A 19199-nucleotide genomic window follows, 5' to 3' on the forward strand; every position below is an offset into this window, starting at 1 on the left:
ATATTTCCACACGTCCAGGATAACTTGAAAAGGGCGGTGCGTAAGATATTTCCTAGACAGGGAAGCTGGTGGGCCTCTGATAAATGGTCAACTCACCTATCAAGGAGGGGAAATTGCAGCTCCTCCCATGTCCCATCACAAATTTCTCCTGAAAGAGGAACTGTCACTTAATTGGACTTCCTGCTTCAGCGTTTCCTCATAATAAGCCTCCTCAATTTCACGTTCACTTCTGATTTTTATTTTTTTTAATGAAGAAAGGAATTGCTCATCTGACTCTCAAGAAACATTTTACAAATGATGATGAGTGACTGAAACTTGATTTAGCATCATATTAGTAACGGCTGTGTTATGTGTTTACATATTCAGATAAATTCTGCTGGAGGTCAAAGTGGCCTATCCATGATTAATCTGTGATTGATCTGGCTGCTGGCACAGCTGCAGTATTTGCATAGCTCCTCAAACAGAAGATGAGAAAATGCCGTTATATTATGGGAAAGCATTCCTGAGCAACCACAGAGGCCAAGGTAAGGGTCGCTGCACGCTTGAGCTGCAGTCTTGTCTCTTTTAGAATGAATTTTGCAGCTGAAGGACAGACACAATTGCTTTCACGTACAAATGGAAGAGGTGAAAAGGAACAAGGACTGAGGAAGGGGAGGGAGTCGTAAGGTAAGCAAAAGAAAGGGTGGGGGGAGAAAGAGAGAAAATTGAAAGGAAGGGAAGGTGATCTCACTGAGAAGTGATATTTGGCAGAAATAGCAGGCTAGTTGCAATCTAATATATTCAAGTTACCTGGATGGATTTACTTCAGTAAGGCCTTTAAGGAATTGGATCTCAGTGATCAGTAGCACATTGCTCTGAAATCTTCATGAAATCTGAAAGGCTCAAACCTCACTGTGTTTCACCAAACTGGTTAAATCAATACTAACTATATTAGAAAAGTAATTAGAAAAGTTGATAGAAACCATAATGCTGCTGCTCTGGCCAACTTTGGAAGGAAAAGCAGGATATATTTTTTGTAATTTTTGTATTTTTATGTTGTGAACTGCCCTGTGATCTTCAGATAAAATACAATATACAAATTTAATAAACAAAAATAAATAAATAAATAAAATAAGTCAAAAAAAGGATAGCAGAATACAATACAGTGGTACCTCGGTTTTCGAACATCTCTATTGACAAACATTTCAGTTTACGAACGCCACAAATCTGGAAGTACAGTGGTACCTTGGTTTAAGAACAGCTTAGTTTATGAACAACTTGGATTAAGAACGCTGCAAACCCGGAAGTAGGTGTTTTGGTTTGTGAACTTTGCCTTGGAATAAGAACATGTTTCGTTTCCTATTGAGTGTGTTCCATTTGTAAATTGAATCCCCTACTGCTATGGGAAAGCACACCTTGGTTTAAGAATGCTTTGGTTTAAGAATGGACTTCCGAAACCAAGTTCATAAGTTCATAAACCAAGGTACCACTGGAAATGTTTTGGTTTTCAAACACGCCTCGGAAGTCGAACATGACACGCGGCTTCCACTGAGTGCAAGATCCTGAGGCCTAGCTGTCGGCTGTTGCGTTTTCGGTTTTCGAACGTTTCAGAACTCGAACGGTCTTTTGGAACGGATAAAGTTCGAAAATCAAGGTACCACTCTACAAAACTTCCCTTGTAATTAAATGGCCATTCAAAATAGATGGTAGAATCAGCAGCCAAAGAGCAGCTTCTGATGTGCATTCCACCCTGCCCGCAGCCAGCAAGTTCAGATACAATTTTAAGTTAGTTTGGTGATAGCCAGGAGCAGCAATAACATGTGACCTCAGTAGCATGAATTACACTTTAAATGTATATTATAATAGAGTATGCCATCTAAGTTTTCAGATCTCACTCCACCACTATTTTTTGGTGGAGGAAAGGAGGTGGAATAACAATGCCCTCATGACTACTACTACTAGAAAAAAAGTATCAGGCTTCTTCTTTGCCTTATGGAGCAATTCTTTAAAAGGGCTGGGGCAGAGTGACGTGGTATAGCTCACACAGACCAGGGTGGAAAGGGGCCAAATAGTTTCTATATCTCCTTTCATTATAGTGCTGTTTACTGCTTTATGTTTCACTATTGTGTTGTAAATTTTAAATGCTTTATGGGTACCATTCTAAAATCAATTTTGAATCAAGGTGCAGTTTATATTATTATTTTTTGAAAAATATATAAATATTACCAGGAGTTGCATCCAGAAGAGAATTCAGGGGGAGTTCAGCTGTTGTAAATGCAGCTCAGACTGCATAAATATGTTTTCATAGAGATTCACATGGAAATGGCTCAAATCTTGACGAATTTTCTGCATTCAGTACTTAAACAAGCACTCAAAAAGTATACTAATCTAGTTGTAGAACCTCCCAGAATTCAGGGATCTTTCAACACTGGGAAGCCACTATGATTGGCATCTTCAGTGAGGACACAGAGAAATTGGACGACAAAGATAAACAAGAATTAATCACCCCCCTCAAGAATGGAAACACGTTAAGAAAGACGTAGATGAACTAGCATGGAAAGTATCATAAAATTAAATTTGGGAACCTACCAGCTACAGGAAAAATCCCAGTCCTATGTCCATGATATTCAAGAAAGAGATGACATACCCTATGAAGGGCAAAATAGAAATAACAGCATAATGACATGTTTTGGAAGCTAGTATATAATTTGGGAGCTTCTTATAATTTAGCTCTAGCATTGTATATAAAACAAATTCAATATAGTGTTTAACAGCAAGCACAAGAAACCATCCTATTTCCAAATCGCTTACACTCTAAACACATAAACAGTTGAAGCTGAAACAAAGCCTACTAGCTTAGGCCCAGTTGGGACCAGTTGGGACCTTCACAAGTATGACTGGTGTGAGGCTGCGCTCCAAGTCTGCACTCTGTAAAGGGAGAATGGAAGCGTAAACAAACACATTATTATAAATGAGGGAAGGATTCCCCGCCCCCGCCCCCCAGCATATTTGCAAGGCTGCACTCTTTCTGGTTGGATGAACCAACTCTACCTCAGGAGAATAACGGATGATGCTATGGTGTGGCTTGGGTGTTCTTAGAGAGTGCGTCTCACATGTTGCAGGCTGCTGAATCTCCCACCCGTGTTTCGTTCAGTCTCTATCCACCACAGCCACTCCCAGAATTTGATTGCAGCCTCCCCATACCAGATATACTTCACAAATTTCCCACCATACAGTGGTACCTCTGGATGCGAACGGGATCCATTCCGGAGCCCTGTTCGCATCCTGAGTAGAACGTAACACATGACTGCGCATGCACAGGTCGCATTTCGCCACTTCCGCACATGCGCATGACACCATTTTGCGCGTCTGTGCATGCGTGAGTGGCAAAACCCAGAAGTAACGCAGTCCATTACTTCCGGGTCGCCGCAGAGCATAACCTGAAAATGCTCAACCTGAAGGTATGCTTTAACCCGAGGTATGACTGTACTTTCTTCTCTGCCTTCCTCCCACCCAGGCCAAACTGCCCCGACTGTCACTATCCCATCATTGCAATTCCCTTGGCAACAGTTGCCAAGGCAGCCCAGAGACTGCCCCCCCCAAAAAAACTACTTATACTTTTCAGCAGGCAACTAGCTTTATAAAATATATTAAAACCGAAACAGAAACATTAAACAATCATCTCATATCATGAAACCACATGAATATACATGGTCTACCACAGGAGAATTCGCCTGCGAAGTTTTTCCTGAGCTGTAGCAAGGATGGAGGTTATATGTTAGAATTTGGGTGGAGTCTGGGGAATTCTTGTGCATTTAAAATTTTATGTCGAGAAGACCAGGTGGAATCTGACATGATTGTTTGTATGAACATGCACTTTTTTAGAAGAAGAGAAGAAGAAGAGTTTGGATTTGATATCCCGCCTTTCACTCCCCTTCAGGAGTCTCAAAGCGGCTAACATTCTCCTTTCCCTTCCTCCCCCACAACAAACACTCTGTGAGGTGAGTGGGGCTGAGAGACTTCAAAGAAGTGCGACTGGCCCAAGGTCACCCAGCAGCTGCATGTGGAGGAGCGGAGACGCGAACCCGGTTCCCCAGATTAGGAGACTACCGCTCTTAACCACTACACCACACTGGCTCTCCATAGAGATATATTTGAAAGTAATCAGTAGAGTCTACAGAAGGGTTTGCAACTGGTTTATTCCGATGTAGAAGTGGCCCTTACTTTCCCATTTAAAATCAATAGGACCTACTTCTATGCCGGCAGCGGGTGGGGGAATAACATGGTAGAGGCACTCAGAAAGTTGGCAATATAAATGGGAATATATGACCTTGATCTTATCCAAAACTGACAAAGTGCATTAACCACTAATAAATTGCCATTAGTTCCCACTAAAATATGACACCCTATTGACATGCATGGTGTCGCTCGCTGCTTCATCATTTCATTAAGTGTAAGGGAAAAGAAATATAAATAATATTCAGATGCTGCCATACATTGTAGTCTTATTCTTGTCCTAACAGATTCATTATATCTTTTGCAGTAAACAGGCTTCACTGAAATCCTTTATTAGAACATACTGCCTATGATTTTATTCAATTCTCTTCAGGCCTTTTAGTGCGTCTCATTTATCTCGCCTTATCCATGGAAGTCATCTGTAGCAATGTTGTCAGCTACAGGAGATATTCCGATAGCACCAGAACAGAGACAGCTGCAGGCTCCAGTGCCTTCGGAGCCAGCTAACAAGCAGGTCACAGTTTCCAGCAGCAATTTCTTCTTTCTTAGGCTCACCCAGACTCTTTGGGCATACATCCCCTCTCTGTCTCTGTCTCTCTCATTTTTTTCTCTGGCAAAGCAATTCTGTGCCCCTCTTTCCTCTAAAATACAATTTTAATGCAACTATAGGTATCAAAACTCTCCTTTTTAACATGCAGCTTAAACAGCATCTAAAAAATCCCAACCTTTCTATAGCCACATCAAATTATGGGGTCTAAACAGCTATCCAAGGGGGGAAAGTTTTGAATATGTGTGTGTGTGTGTGTGTGAGAGAGAGAGAGAGAGAGAGAGAGAGAGAAAGTGTGGTCCCTCAAACATCGCCAAAGGGAATATATAAATTATTATTCTTTAAAGCAAAATATAATCTATCTCAGCATAGCAGTAAATACCAAACCTGTGTATCTGCTCTGTCTGCTATTCAGGTGCTGTTGATGAACGACTTCAAGGCCCCTCTTAGGGCTTGTGTTTTTAAATTTTTCTTGGACTAGGCAAAAAACAAAACAAAACAAACCCTTGGCTTCAAATAAATTCCTTCAAAAAGAGTCCTCTTTAAAGTAGAGCATATATTAACGGTCTCTGCTTCCCTGGGTCATCAAATTCTGAAATTGTTCTAAAATAAGGAACAGTTAGTGGATGACATAACCAATTAAATGTATTGGATAAAAATATCATCACAAAAAAGTACAGAAATACTAATGGTACTGAGATGCATTTTAGTATAGCAGGTCCCCAGCACTTTGGAAGGACCTCATCTTGTAAAATGACACTTTGTCCAATCCGTTGGGCTGCTAAGGCAAACCTAGAAACCTTGTATGCAGTGATTATCTCCATCCACAAGCAAATAATTTTTCTCCCTACTATTCAGTAAGGAACTTCTGTGAACAATTCCTCTGAGAGAGCTATACCTAGGAAAATTGTACAAGAAGTAACATGGTACATGATGAACAATATTCTCCAATTCTCCCTGGCTGCAGAAACATAATTGACAATTTACAGAGTATATATGGGTGGCATAAGATGGATTCTGAGTAGTGCAAAAAATAGTGGAACTGCTACTTCCCATGTTTGGAAAACTTTGGCAAGTGGGTGGGGCCGCCAATCACTTAGTGTCATTATGACACCAGATGATGATTTCAAAGATTTCACTCTTGAGTGCCAATCAGTTGATGAGCACTGATAATGAGCTCTTTTGAAGGTGTGCTAAATAGGCTCAGGTACCGGTGGGGAACCATCACTGGTTTAGAGCTTTACAAGTAATGAACTACATCTTAAACTTGTCCCAGTAGCAAATTGGTAGCCAGTGTAGCTTAGAAGTAGTGTGATATGCTCATAGCTGATAGCTCCACTCAGCAACCTAGCCATTGCATTCTGCACAAGATGTTGTCTCTGACCAACCATAGGTGCAACCCCTCATAGACAGCATTACAGTGATTCAGCTACCAACACGAGTCACTGTGCCCAATCTACCCCTATCCCGGAAAGGCTGCAGCTGGCATACCAGCTGAAGCTGGTAAAAGGCACTCCTGCCACCTGGACCCTCAGCGACAATTTTAGATTGAGGAGCACTCCCATACTATGTATATGTTCCTTCAGTGGGTGGTACATTCCCATCTAGAACAGGGAAATTATCCAGTTCCTGAACTGCCCACCCACAAGGCTACCAACTTGTCAGGATTCCATCTCAGCTTCTTGGCCCTCATCCAGTGAATTTCCTTTGCTGTAGGAAGACTACACATCAGGGTCAGATGATGGGCAGTGGGAACCCTTTCAGGTTTAGGAAGGGTTTTCCATTGAAACCCTTGCTAAAACTGAGTGTGGGAGTGGGAATCTGCTGCTCACCAGGAGGGGGAAGGATGAGGCAGTGGGGAGGTCAATGCAGTGCAAACGCACTGCAGGAGTCAAGCCAACATTTCTGCTGGTATATTTGCACCTTGCTGACCTCCCTGCCACTTCAGCCCTCCCACTCCTGGTGAGCAGCAGTGACTCAGCTATCAAGAAGTCAGATGAGCACCACCAGCCCACCCACAACTGCCTTTTCCCCTTCCTCCAAGGAGTATGAACAGCTCTGTTCCATGCTTGCTGGAATCCTGGACAAGAATACTTTTTAAAAAGGCTGGCTGCAGTTTTTTATAAGAATGGTTTCTGCCCTCTACTTCGAATACTTGATCGCTCCTCCCTCACTTGAGAAGAGGATGGCCAGTCCATTTCTACTACAGCTTCATTTGACCTGCATTGCTTTAACAAGCTTTAAAACATCCTGCAAAAATTGAGAGCGCAAAATTTAGTACAGCTACAGAAAAAGAAGGGTGTGGTGACAAACTGGACTCTACAGCTTTGCTGAGTTTACGTGTTTCCAATTCCATGGAAAAGTCTGCTGGCCTTAATAGGGCTAAGCTGATGTGTCACTTCTTCAGAACTGCTTTCACCATCCACTCTACTAAAACAGGCAGCATAAACCAAAGGTCATTGTTGTAAATGTCAATAATTTAAAATACTTATGTGAACTGTGGGTCATTACAACTTTGAACTTTAAACATAGCAGTCCGGTAGGCTGAGTAAGGGAAAAAAAGGAACTGCTGCACATTGACTCACACTCTTGATCCATCTCACTCAGGGATCCATAATCGGATCACTAGCAGTGACTCTTCAAGGTCCCTGGTAATGGTCTCCCAGCCCTGCTTCCTGAAATCCTTTAACCCTTAGTTTAACAAATTCTGGAGTGGCCCCCAATGGAAGTTCCACAGAAAAGGGGATCCTGAGTTTAACAAGCAGTTTCTCTCAGAACCAGGTAAAGTTTGGTGCTGCAACCACTGTCACCTCTAAAGAAAAGTTAGATAACCCCGGGCCTTTGTTTCTAAGGAGGCACCAGTCCCTAGCCTCACATATGGAAGCACCATATCAAAATTCTTTTCCAAGTGAGAAAAATAATACATTGATACAGGGTGCTGTGAGAAGGAAGGGGGCTTCAAATAGACTTCAGTCACTGGGCCTCTCAAAGGGGGCTTGGATTCTTATATGCATCAGGTGTTATGAACCCAAAATCCAGTAGTGACCAAGACACCAAGTCAGGGGCTGCAGAGTCTCCAGCTAGGGAATCAAACTGTTTTCCTGACTCTGATATTGGTGACCAGGGAGCCACTAAATCATGGGCAGGAGCTTCTAGAGCTAGAATCCAATGAAACTAAATGTCTCACTGGCAAAATGGTGCAGAAACACACCAGCTGGGGAGCCTAGTGAAGTAGAGGCAGTTTTCATGGAAGGGGATGGAGCCTTGGAGGGGTGGGTTGGTGCAGATGCTCAAAATGCTTCCGTCTGTATCTAGCCTTTGGCAGAGCAAATTGCTGTCAGGAAACGGCAAGACACCGGCAAACTATGTGCATTATGCTCCATACTCTCAGGATACAAACAAACTGTGTGCAATGCGCTCCATACACAATCAGAGAGAGAGAAAGAGAAAGAGTTGCAATTGTCTTATTGATTTTATGCTGTTCATCACCATGATATGTTTCTTCATGTTGGCAATACAGTCAGTTTTGCAAATTAATATATGAAATCATCAATCTTTATTACGGTCCAGAGACCCAACAAATAATTAATATATGAAATAACAGCAATGTTCAAAAAGTTTGAGAAACATTGCTTTCACCAGAAAAGCACCTCTTACTCTGCCAATATTAAGCCAAAGCTTCATCCATAGATTGAATGAAAACTTTAATAAATGCACACACCCAATCCCACTGTTAATCTTCAAAGGAAGATAAGAGCAAAGGATTGTTGTGCCCAAAGTTTTGCTACAATTAGTTTGAAGACCCCAGTCTGATGGAAAAAGAACTGATGCTGTGGTCTTGTTACCAATGTATTCCTTTGACAGCCATTATTTGAAGAGGCATGTGCTATGCCCTCCCAGCGCACCGTGCAAGTGTTGGCCTCCTATGCTGTGCAACAAGCCATCACCCTAATTACCTATTAATAGCTTGCCATCTGATCAAGATGATTCAGGCAATCTGGAATAAATTGAAAGCACATGTATGATGTCCCTGAACTTGTTCTTCTGCTCATTATTTCTGTTTTAGTACTTTATATGCAAGAATAAAAACTGTTCCATCCAGAAGGAGGCTTGGCAGGTACCCTTTCAAAATACGAATGTATATTGCATAACTGTTGATGTTTTTTTAATTTTAAAAAAGGTGTCTAGGTAGGTGCTCTGCACACTAACTGCCCCAAATCTGATCTGTTTTTCACAATGAAGCAACCACCACATATGGTATCAGTTGTTATGGTCTACACATTGTCTTACTGTCTTCCATAAGCAACTTGCTAAAAGGTGCAACCGCTCTGACAAGAGTAGAGTTTCCAGACTTCCAGTTCTGACCTGAAATCTCCAGGTTTGCCTGGTTCCTTGCAGGTGGCAGGTGGGCAGCTTGCATCTTCAGGTGGGCAAGAGTGTTGTTAATAAAAAAAACTATTAAGAAGGTAGTGCGTGCTGCTTGCAAGCTTGAGTCCAGCAGGAGCTGCCTGCAAATTATAGCATAGACATTGGAGGGGAGGGGCGTTCCCACCTCTGCTCCTCTCTCCCAGTTATCCTCCATCTCCCGGAACTCATCTCCATGATATTACCAGGGACTGCCTGGTTTATTCCTAACTATTTATTGAATGCAGAATAAAACTATCTTCAGAATGCACACGCATGTATATCATTTGACCTCCCCCCGTTTGTTTTGTTTTTTCATTCCTGCCACCTCTACTCTGAATTACTTTTAGAATTGCCACTTGGTCAGTCCCCAGTCTGCTGCTATATCATCTGATAGGCCTGGACTTAGTCTATATATTTGCATATTTGAAATGCACTTATACTTAAACAGAGTCACTGTAGCCAGTCCTGGGCACAAGGTAAACAAATGGAAACTGTGGTAGGGGTGTGTGTGTGTGTGTGTGTGTGTGTGTGTGTGTGTGTGTATCTCTACCTACCACAATCAGCAGTCCTTGAAAATGTGGCAATTTTAGCTACTGCATTTATGTCGCAGTCTTACATATGTATACCCCAAAGTAAATTCCCATTGTGTTTCCCAGGCAACTGAGTATAGGATTGCAGACAGAGTAGTTTCATTTTCCAAAGTGGTGCTATTTTTCTTTCTCTAAATATTTCTGTCATTGTAATAACAGTAACTTTCTGAAAAGGAAGAAATTAAGATTTACACAGTAATATAAACTGATCTACAATGCAAGCGCATAGTGCGTTCACTAGCTATTTTGACAAATACGGAGAATAGGAACTGGTCTGCTTCTATATGCTTCCCAAATACATCTAGTTCACTTGCAGCTTATTCCACTGCAGAGGTTGGCACCCCTATCCGCAGCATAGCATGGACTCACTCTGCATGATCTTAAACTCCGAGATCCCTTGAATAAACGTTCATTTTGATAAATTTCATAGTAGGATTAAGATTGTTTTTAGATTAATTTTTTTAAAGAGGGGTTTCAAATTATTTCTGCCATGATTCGGTAGCAGTGAAATACAGTGCTACTATATTCCAGGCCACACCACTCTGAAATTGATGCCATTTACTAGAAGCTCTCAACAAGAGATCCCTTAATTGGAAGAACATCCTTCTCAATCAGAAGTGGCTGAGCTAAAGGATGCCCTCGAAATATCAATGTGGGCTCAAGCTATTTAAAATGTCACGGTTAACCTTTATAAAAACCTGATTTAATTAGAAAATTATAATGAGAGCATCCTCACCAGTAGGAAATTCCTGTTTCAAATGAATTTCTTGTTAACTTTCTATGGCAATATAGAGAGCACCTTTTATTCTATTGTTGGGATAGGTGTAGCACGCTCACGACATCAAGGAGAGCACTACTTTGATTAATTTTTATTTGCTAGGATTAGAGTTAATTACTGTAGCATGCCCAAGAGCGGAGGCAAGTTGGACAGAACTAGCTATGTTTTGCAGATGCCGCCAGCAGCTCTTAGGTATATATAAAAAAGCAAAACAATATATAGACTAATCAATGTCATTTAGGCACTGTACTATGGGGGTTTTTTTCTCTCTCTCTCCAAAATAATTAATGAAAGGAACCTGCAAGCTGAGTAAAAAATGTTCAGTTTCAAGTGGCAAGATATCTTGTGGAAAGATAGCAATTGCAGGGTAGAACTGGAGTGTGCTAAGGCAGAATGCGAACTTCATGGGTCATGAAGTAACCATATTTGGGAATAGTTATTTAGCCAGATTTTTAGCTTTTGACAACAGATAAAATTTACAGGTTTTCTAGCTGCTGAGCTGCACAGTTATGTGAATATACGTACCAGGGGCAGGCAAAGGGTAGATCAGGAGTATTTTTCTTTTTCCTTTTCTTTTGTAATGTAGTCCCCCCCCCCCATTTTCATCTTTAAACTGTTTAACATAGCTACATAGATATCTATTCTTTGTCTACATTAGAGCATATGACGTGCATCAATTATATAAAATTAAAACTAAAACAGCAAACACTCAGATAAATGTTTCTGAATATATTAACAAAGTTGTGCCAAAGTGTATATAACCAAAATTATTACAGTTATTAGATATGAAATAATGTATAGTAATGTGAAATGCTGAGATTGGTAGCCATTAATAAAATATATTTTGTATCAATAATGATTAGAATTTATAGGGAGGAGGAGATAGGGAAAAAAGAAAATATGTACTTCGTGCCAGACTGTGTTTTAAACTATGGGTAATGCTCTACCATATGCCTCATTATTTGTGTAATCAATAAAGTCACACCAGACTGCATAAAAATTGTTGTGTTTCTTTTGGCCTCTTGCTAAGTTTAATTTTTGTGCCAGTTTCTCCAATAATGCTGTTTGCCAAATTGTATTATATAATTGGTCCATAGTTAATAATTGTAACGATTTCCATGTTCTGGCAATAGTTGGTTTTGCAGCAGTTAATAGATGTAAAGTAGAAACGAAGAACTCATAACACAATGTATTGTGACTATACAAGTAAAGCCAGTCTTGGAGTCATGGGAACTGTCTGCCTTGTAATCAAATATATTTCTGTAAATACATTTCCCCATAACTTTTCTATTTTTGGACACTCCCACCACACATGCTGATTTGTCCCTATAGTGGTGATCAGGAGTACTGATAGATCTCTAGGGAGTTTACAGTAGTTTGGCAAGGGTTTGTGACTCCCAACTGTCTTATTAAAAATCGACAGCTAAAAAGCTCCCCTCCCACACCATGCTCCTAAATTTGGTTCTTGAAAAAGAAAGCTTGGGGGGATTATTTTTTTAAAAAAAAAATTGTAAAATGAATTCTGAGCCTGGTTCTGATTCTGATCACAAATTCTTGGGTTCAGCATTTGCTCACAGACACCCTGTTCCTTAATTTTCAGCAGCCAAGCCTCTATTTTGCACCTGGTTCTGGTTGGTGGATCTCGGGAGTTCTAGTTAATAAAGTAGATCCCAACAGCTTTCCCTGATGTTTACACGCAGAGAGACATATTGATTTTAACTGCTGCCTGCAACATATTATAGTGCTGTTTGAGAACTTCCTTAGGGGAGGAAAGGCAGGTTATAAATTTGAAATAAGAACAGAAAAGAGGAATAGCAAGACAATGGCTGCAGCTGAACAATACCTATAATATAAAACCTGAGTAGCTCCTTAACAATATAGCTGTTGTTATAGGAGAAAACAAGGAGTTGGATCACAGTGGTAGAACATGGTGTTGTGATCAGGGCCTGCTTCGCATAGCTTCTGCATATCTATGTTGCCCAAATTTCATTTTGGGAGCCAGCATTGTGAGTTGTCTTTGCCATGTTCCTGCCAGATAAAAGTATACTTGGAGCAAGTGCAAATTGTTGCCTTACTGGAAGAGAAGGTACAACAAACTTGAGGCCTGCCTAGCCACACTTTGAGCTACAGGACAAGATGCAGAGTTTCTTGATAGAGCTGAGTGGACTTAGGGACTCCACTGTGGCTTTGTATAGGGTTTACTCCTTAAGCCTTTTCTACTCCAGAATACGTCCTGCAAGTATTGATTGTTCCTCAGGGTTTGCTCCCGAAGCCTTTCTCGCAAATGAGTACAGCCGCAAAGCAGCAGGATCAAAGTTTTCCTTCTCGTAGATGGGCTACGTCCCCAGGTTGACACCCCCATCAGCCCCTTCATTTCCTTCAACAGCACGTGCAGAAACCACCTTCTCGACTGTTGGACCTGCTATTGGTCTCTTCCACTCAATATACTGGAACCAGGCTTTGCATGCAAGGGATAGACCAGTTCCTGACTCACCAAGGGAGACCCACTGGCCACCAGCTCAAGCTGTTTCCTACAGTGTGACCACTGTTGCATAATGACAGCTTCTAGGAGCCATAGGTGAGAGCTAAGTGCACGGTGGGTACCAAAGGTGGATGAACTATCCCAGAAGGAACACAACATGCTCCCCACCAGAGATACTGCCCCTCCTCTAACACTCCATACACCCCAAGAAATACTATAACTGAACATCTTTGCATGGAATCTAATCTGATCCATTGACCAGAGATAAGAAGCAGACGAAGCCCCCACTTCCCTTGCCTGCCAATGCATTATGGATAAAACTCAAAGGATCCAGGGAATGAGAGCCTCTGTAGAGGGCAAATTTGCTCATTCTATAAGCTTCCTTCTCACCACATTGGTTTGCACTGTTTACGTCTGACCTAGGACAATCAATTATTTGAAGCTACTCCTCTGGGTAAATGTTTAATAAAAATGCAAAGTGCCAAGGAAACTACAAAACACGCTTTAATGTTCAGCTTAGCAGTGCAACTTCCATGAAATAGATCCCAGTAAATCCACCGCACCCAACATTATTCTAATGTAGCACAACAAAGAAATCCCAGCGACTACTTTCAGTATGAAAGATTAACAGTAAGTGTGGATTGCAGACCTTATTTGCATGAAGTCATGCAAATAAGCCATCGTGACCACAAGTGGAGAAATAAAAATCTGTAATTCTGAGGAACAGCCAACATCAAAAATACCATAAAATCTAGGCGTTCCTTTGTCATAGATGAGAGCAATGGGAGATTGCCCGAGGGCAAAAATCATCCCCAGGATTTGGTATTTTGCCTGAAGCCAAAGGCTGACAGCAATATGCACAATCAAAGGAACCATATTTAACCTGAGGATAAATGTATTTTACCACTATTGCCCTGGAGAGTATCACTAGTTCTTTTATTGTCCTTCTCAGCTTCCTAGCACTCTGAAACCTTAGGGGCCTAAGGAGGACATAAGTGCATAAAGATTTCCATACACAATATCCTCCGTGAGATCCTTATACCTACAGTACATAACAGTTTCTGTGCAGAAAGCAGATCTGGGAGGTTGTCCTGTGACAATTACAGGATGATCATTCGAAAATGGCAAAGAGATTCAAGATTTCAAAAACAATATAAAGACAGGCTTATAAAGACTGAATGCCTTCAGAAATGGAACCAGCACTGTGCTGAACCACATGGGGAACTTTTTATTTAAAATGGGTGAAATGACCAAGAAGTCAACTCACAGATTGCACAATAGAAAGGTTATATGCAAGTGGTGGTAATTTAGGGGATATGATGAAGGTATCTTAGGTGTGAAGGGAACGAGGTTACAAGTATGATTTTGAAACAGCACACATACTTCTAACATAGCCAAGTTGTTTGAGTGAATTAATGCCCTTCTTGAATATGTCTACATGGGCAAGGAACCCCTAGAGCGGCGGAGCCAACATGGTGCCCGCAGTTGTTGCCATTGACCATATTGGCTGGGGCTGATGGAAGTTGTAGTCCAACAGCATTTGGAAGGCATCATGTTGGCTAGTCCTGACCTGGGTCTTTTAAGGGTACCATCTAGATCTCCATAATTTCAGCAGTGAATCTTCTATGGAAACTCAACACAGTTATGACACACATACTGCCTTTCCCTCCCACCCCCCACCCTCCGGCAGAGGCCCAACATGTGCTACTCTGGTAAGGTCCTTTTCAGAACAGGGTTGGGCATAGTGATTAACTAGCTCTTGTGAAGTTCTTAAAGCAACTTTCTCCCCTTGTCCAAGCCATTTCCAAAGTATCTAAAAACAAAGGGCAAAACTTTGATAAAGCACTGAACAAAATGTTTAAGAGGCTGTCCATACATACACTTAAAAAAATAATAAACCCAGGGCAAACTGGACAGTGGAGCTCACAGAAAAATGCTCGATGGCTTTTGATCTGGTGGCTTATGTGGTTCAGTACAGAAGGAAAAGCAGGGGAAGCAGAGGTCACTCCACAAAAGATAAATGCTTCCACTTCTAGGAATATCTTTTACAGACTAAAGTAATGAATACTTGCAATCAATTCTGTTTTCCTGATACAGCGAAGAGGTCAAAGAACAGCTCTCAACTATCAAAGGCAGGCTCCAGCTCCATTTGGCCCCTTTCCATGTTATAGTGGACCTCCAGGACTTTAATGGCAGTGGCAGTCAGCCATCTTGATTTCTCACAATACCCTTATGTGTTGCTTTTTTTCTTTAAAAAATGTTTAGGGGTACCCTATTTTGACTCAAGAAAATCACCAATTTATAGTTCAAATCGGGAAAAATATAGTAAATGAACAAAAGTACAAATATTCACAAAATGTTTAAGGGTATGTGTCTCCCTGTGTCCCCCCAGAAAAAAGCACTGCCCCTACACCTCAAAATAGTGTTGTTCAGGATATTGTGGGAAACTAAACTTCTGCCTGCCCAGTTTGGCAGAGTGGGCTTTTACACTGGGAAGCCCTAGCATAAGGTTACCAGACATCCCTGTTTCCTGGGGACAGTCCCCGGATTTACAAATCAGTCCCCATACAAAATCCATTGAAGTTGAAAAGTGTCCCTGGATTCATTGAAAAAAAATCTGCTAACTAATCTGCTAGCAGCATCCTGACTGTGAGGCTCATCTTGGTGACCTTCTCTTCATTTTTAACACGCATCCAGCACCAAGTTTAAGTACAACAACTTTCACACACCTTGTGAATATAAGCTGGGTGAGAGATTCCAGAGCCCTTCAACACAGACAAACACTTGCGCAACTTCCATGGAGTACTTGGAGCGAAGGTCCGGATTCTGTGGCTTATAACACACATATTGCAGTCTGTCACCTGTGGGTCAACTACATTTGGCAAGAATACTGAGGAAAGGTGGATAAAATGTTTATAATATATAAGAACACTATGGAAATAATGTCACAAACATCCTCTGTAGAGCTTGAGGTTAAACTTCTTACTAAAAATAAAATGGAGGGCTTAATCACACATACTAAGAATTATATACATGGAGGCAATGAATGAAAAAAGGCTTAACTGGATTTTATTATTAAGAAATAAGAATGGAGTATTAGCATGGCAAATGTACTTAAATCCCAAATGTAATTACGGTAAATCCAAATTATGTCCATGGTTAGGGGATGTGGCAAAGGTGATGGAAGGCAGACCTGCCAAGTATGTCTTGAAAGAACATCCCTCTGATGCTTGCCTAACCCTGTCAGGAAGAGAGGGATGAATCACAGACAGACAACAAAATACAGTATCTCTTAGTGTGCGTTGTAAAAGAATAGACCATTTACCGATAATTGTGTCTTGACTTTTGACAGTGAAAACAATTCTACTAAAGTGAAGGGTTTTAATGTATATGAAAAAGAAGGGCATTAAGTGGTTAGCTCCAAGATAATATTGGAGAAAAACATTGCTGTTCTCCACCCAAATAATGTGGGCAAAAATGAATATATTAGGGTTAACTATATATTGGTGAAGATGACAGAAAAATGCATTAGGGAGAACTGTGTTGCAAAAATGTGTACTTTGGTAAAATTGCATTAAAAATGTGTTTATTAGGGGGGAAAGTCATCAAATGCTGATAAATTTACATGATTTGGAAATGGGAAAATAATAACCTGAGAGAAACCAAAACTGATGAATTTGCCCAGTCCTAACTCAGCCATGTACAGCTTTAAAGCCAGCCCCACTTTCCACCCACACTCTGCTGGCTGAGCCATAGGAGCCAGAGCTAAGAAGAATTCACAAACAATAAGGAGACAAGGTGTTGTTGTTTAGTCGTTTAGTCGTGTCCGACTCTTCGTGACCCCATAGACCAGAGCACGCCAGGCACTTCTGTCTTCCACTGCCTCCCGCAGTTTGGTCAAACTCATGCTGGTAGCTTCGAGAACACTGTCCAACCATCTTGTCCTCTGTCGTCCCTTTCTTCTTGTGCCCTCAATCTTTCCCAACATCAGGGTCTTTTCCAGGGAGTCTTCTCTTCCCATGAGGTGGCCAAAGTACTGGAGCCTCAGCTTCAGGATCTGTCCTTCCAGTCAGCACTCAGGGCTGATTTCCTTAAGAATGGATAAGTTTGATCTTCTTGCAGTCCATGGGACTCTCAAGAGTCTCCTCCAGCACCATAATTCAAAAGCATCAATTCTTCGGCGATCAGCCTTCTTTATGGTCCAGCTTTCACTTCCATACATCACTACTGGGAAAACCATGTCTTTAACTATATGGACCTTTGTTGGCAAGGTGATGTCTCTGCTTTTTAAGATGCTGTCTAGGTTTGCCATTGCCTTTCTCCCAAGGAGCAGGCGTCTTTTAATTTCGTGACTGCTGTCACCATCTGCAGTGATCATGGAGCCCAAGAAAGTAAAATCTCTCACTGCAAGGTAAACCTTTCAAATAATCCCCTATGAAAGCACCTGGTACTGTTCATTAATGTCCATTTGAACACAGCCATAAGTACAAAAACGAAATTGGACAGAATGCAGGCCACTTGGAGTTGCAACAGGCATAGTATTCTACCATAGCTGTTCATGACTAGGGAACAGTCTTCTCTCCTGGTATTTGCTTGTTGCCCTCATATGTGGTTATGGGGCCACCCAAGCAACTGCGTGCAAAGGAGAGATATTTACCTCCACAGTCACAGTTCCATATGCAAACAAAATCCAAATACCAGGGAAGCATTGCGTGCAAAATCCCACAGCCTTCTTATGCCACATGGATAAGCCTTGGATAAGAAACACCCAGAATCCCAAACATTTGTCTCTACATGGCAGCAAAATCAGACCAAAGGAATCAGATTCTATCCCAACAACATGCAGGCATTTAGTTGATAACATACCCAGTGCCAACTACTCTTAAAATGAGATGTGTCACTTCAAATAAAAATGAAGGCTTTTTGAGCATGCACAATTTTGTATTGCTGCTGGAAAAGGTGTTTTGTTTAACTTCCTGAGGGCTTGAATACAAAATACCTTCTTTATTAAAAAAAGCGGGGGTGGGAGGGGGGAGCTCACTGATTAAATATTTCTGTGGGGGAAAAACCTGTAGCAAAACAGATTAATTTCTTCAGGGGTACATTTTGTAGAGAAATTATTTTCTTTGGTAGAACCTACAATTTTTCTTTCAGCAGCAAGAAACTAGGCACAATATATGAGCAGGCCCCACAGCACAACCCCAGAGGATAATGCTCTTCCAAAGACAAGCGTGTGTGATGCTGCCGAGCTCCCAGCATCTTGGTATTTAAATTGTGACTCCAAATGGGATCTCCCCTGCGGCCCCCTGAAATGTATCTAATAAATTCAGCACATTATTTATGTAAAAATCTGCCCTGTTGAATATTTTGCTGCAAAGAGGGGGTGGAGGTGGGGAGTGGAGAGCACTTAATGAGATTTAGCAGCAAAATCCTCCTTTCTCTTGACTAGTTGGGAATTTCAATAGAATATGCCACTTGCCCCTTTCATCTTATCTGTGGCAAGAGCAGCCAATGGAGGTATTGCCCTTTGCAACAGAAGAAGCCTTGCTGATCCTTTTTAAGGCAGGAAGGGCATTGTAGTGTGTGTGTGTGTGTGTGTGTGTGTGTGTGTGTGTGTGTGTTTGTCACACAAAGTATGATTCCAAGCACTGGCGAAGGAAGAGGAGTGTGGGGGGAGTGCACTGCCCCTGGCAGGGTGATCCCAGTGGCTTGCCATCGCGGCTGTCCCCCTGCCCATGCTGGGCACCCCACCCCTGCAGGCGGCACGTCCTGCCCCTGTGGGAGGCGTGCCCCGCCCCCCAGGATGTGACCAGCCCCCCCGGCCTGCTCTCCGCCCCCCCCCCGGTGCCGGAGCATAAAGTTCCGCCACTGATTCCAAGCATGTTTAAATACATAGATTGGGCCCAAATACAGCTTTGCCATCTTCAGCTTGGACACTGAGATATATATTTTTCTCTGGGTGGGGGCTTTCTCATGGTACCACCACTGGGCAGCACTTAGGGAGGCAGAAACTCAGGCAAGAGCCTTCTCAGTTTGGTGTCCTTGTGGAATTCTCTACCTCGTACATCAAGTTTGACGTTTATTAAAGAGACATCTCTCCACCCACCCTTTTGAGTCCTTCAGATGTTGTTCTTCAACTGGACTTTGAGGAGTGGCTGAACTGTCTGTCCTCAGACGCAC

General features: G+C 41.8%; 1 protein-coding gene across 1 annotated transcript in view; it reads left to right on the forward strand.

The window, feature by feature from the left end:
- The first annotated feature begins 476 nt into the window (after positions 1–476).
- LOC310688622 (interleukin-6 receptor subunit beta-like) overlaps positions 477–19199 on the forward strand; it is a 66090-nt gene continuing 47367 nt past the window's right edge. Inside the window, exon 1 of the mRNA XM_083465269.1 lies at positions 477–666. The gene's annotated coding sequence lies outside the window, so the exon portion shown is untranslated. The remainder of the gene's footprint in view (positions 667–19199) is intronic.

This window comes from Podarcis liolepis (genome assembly GCF_965112155.1).
Source record: "Podarcis liolepis genome assembly, chromosome: 11".
NCBI lineage: Eukaryota > Metazoa > Chordata > Lepidosauria > Squamata > Lacertidae > Podarcis > Podarcis liolepis.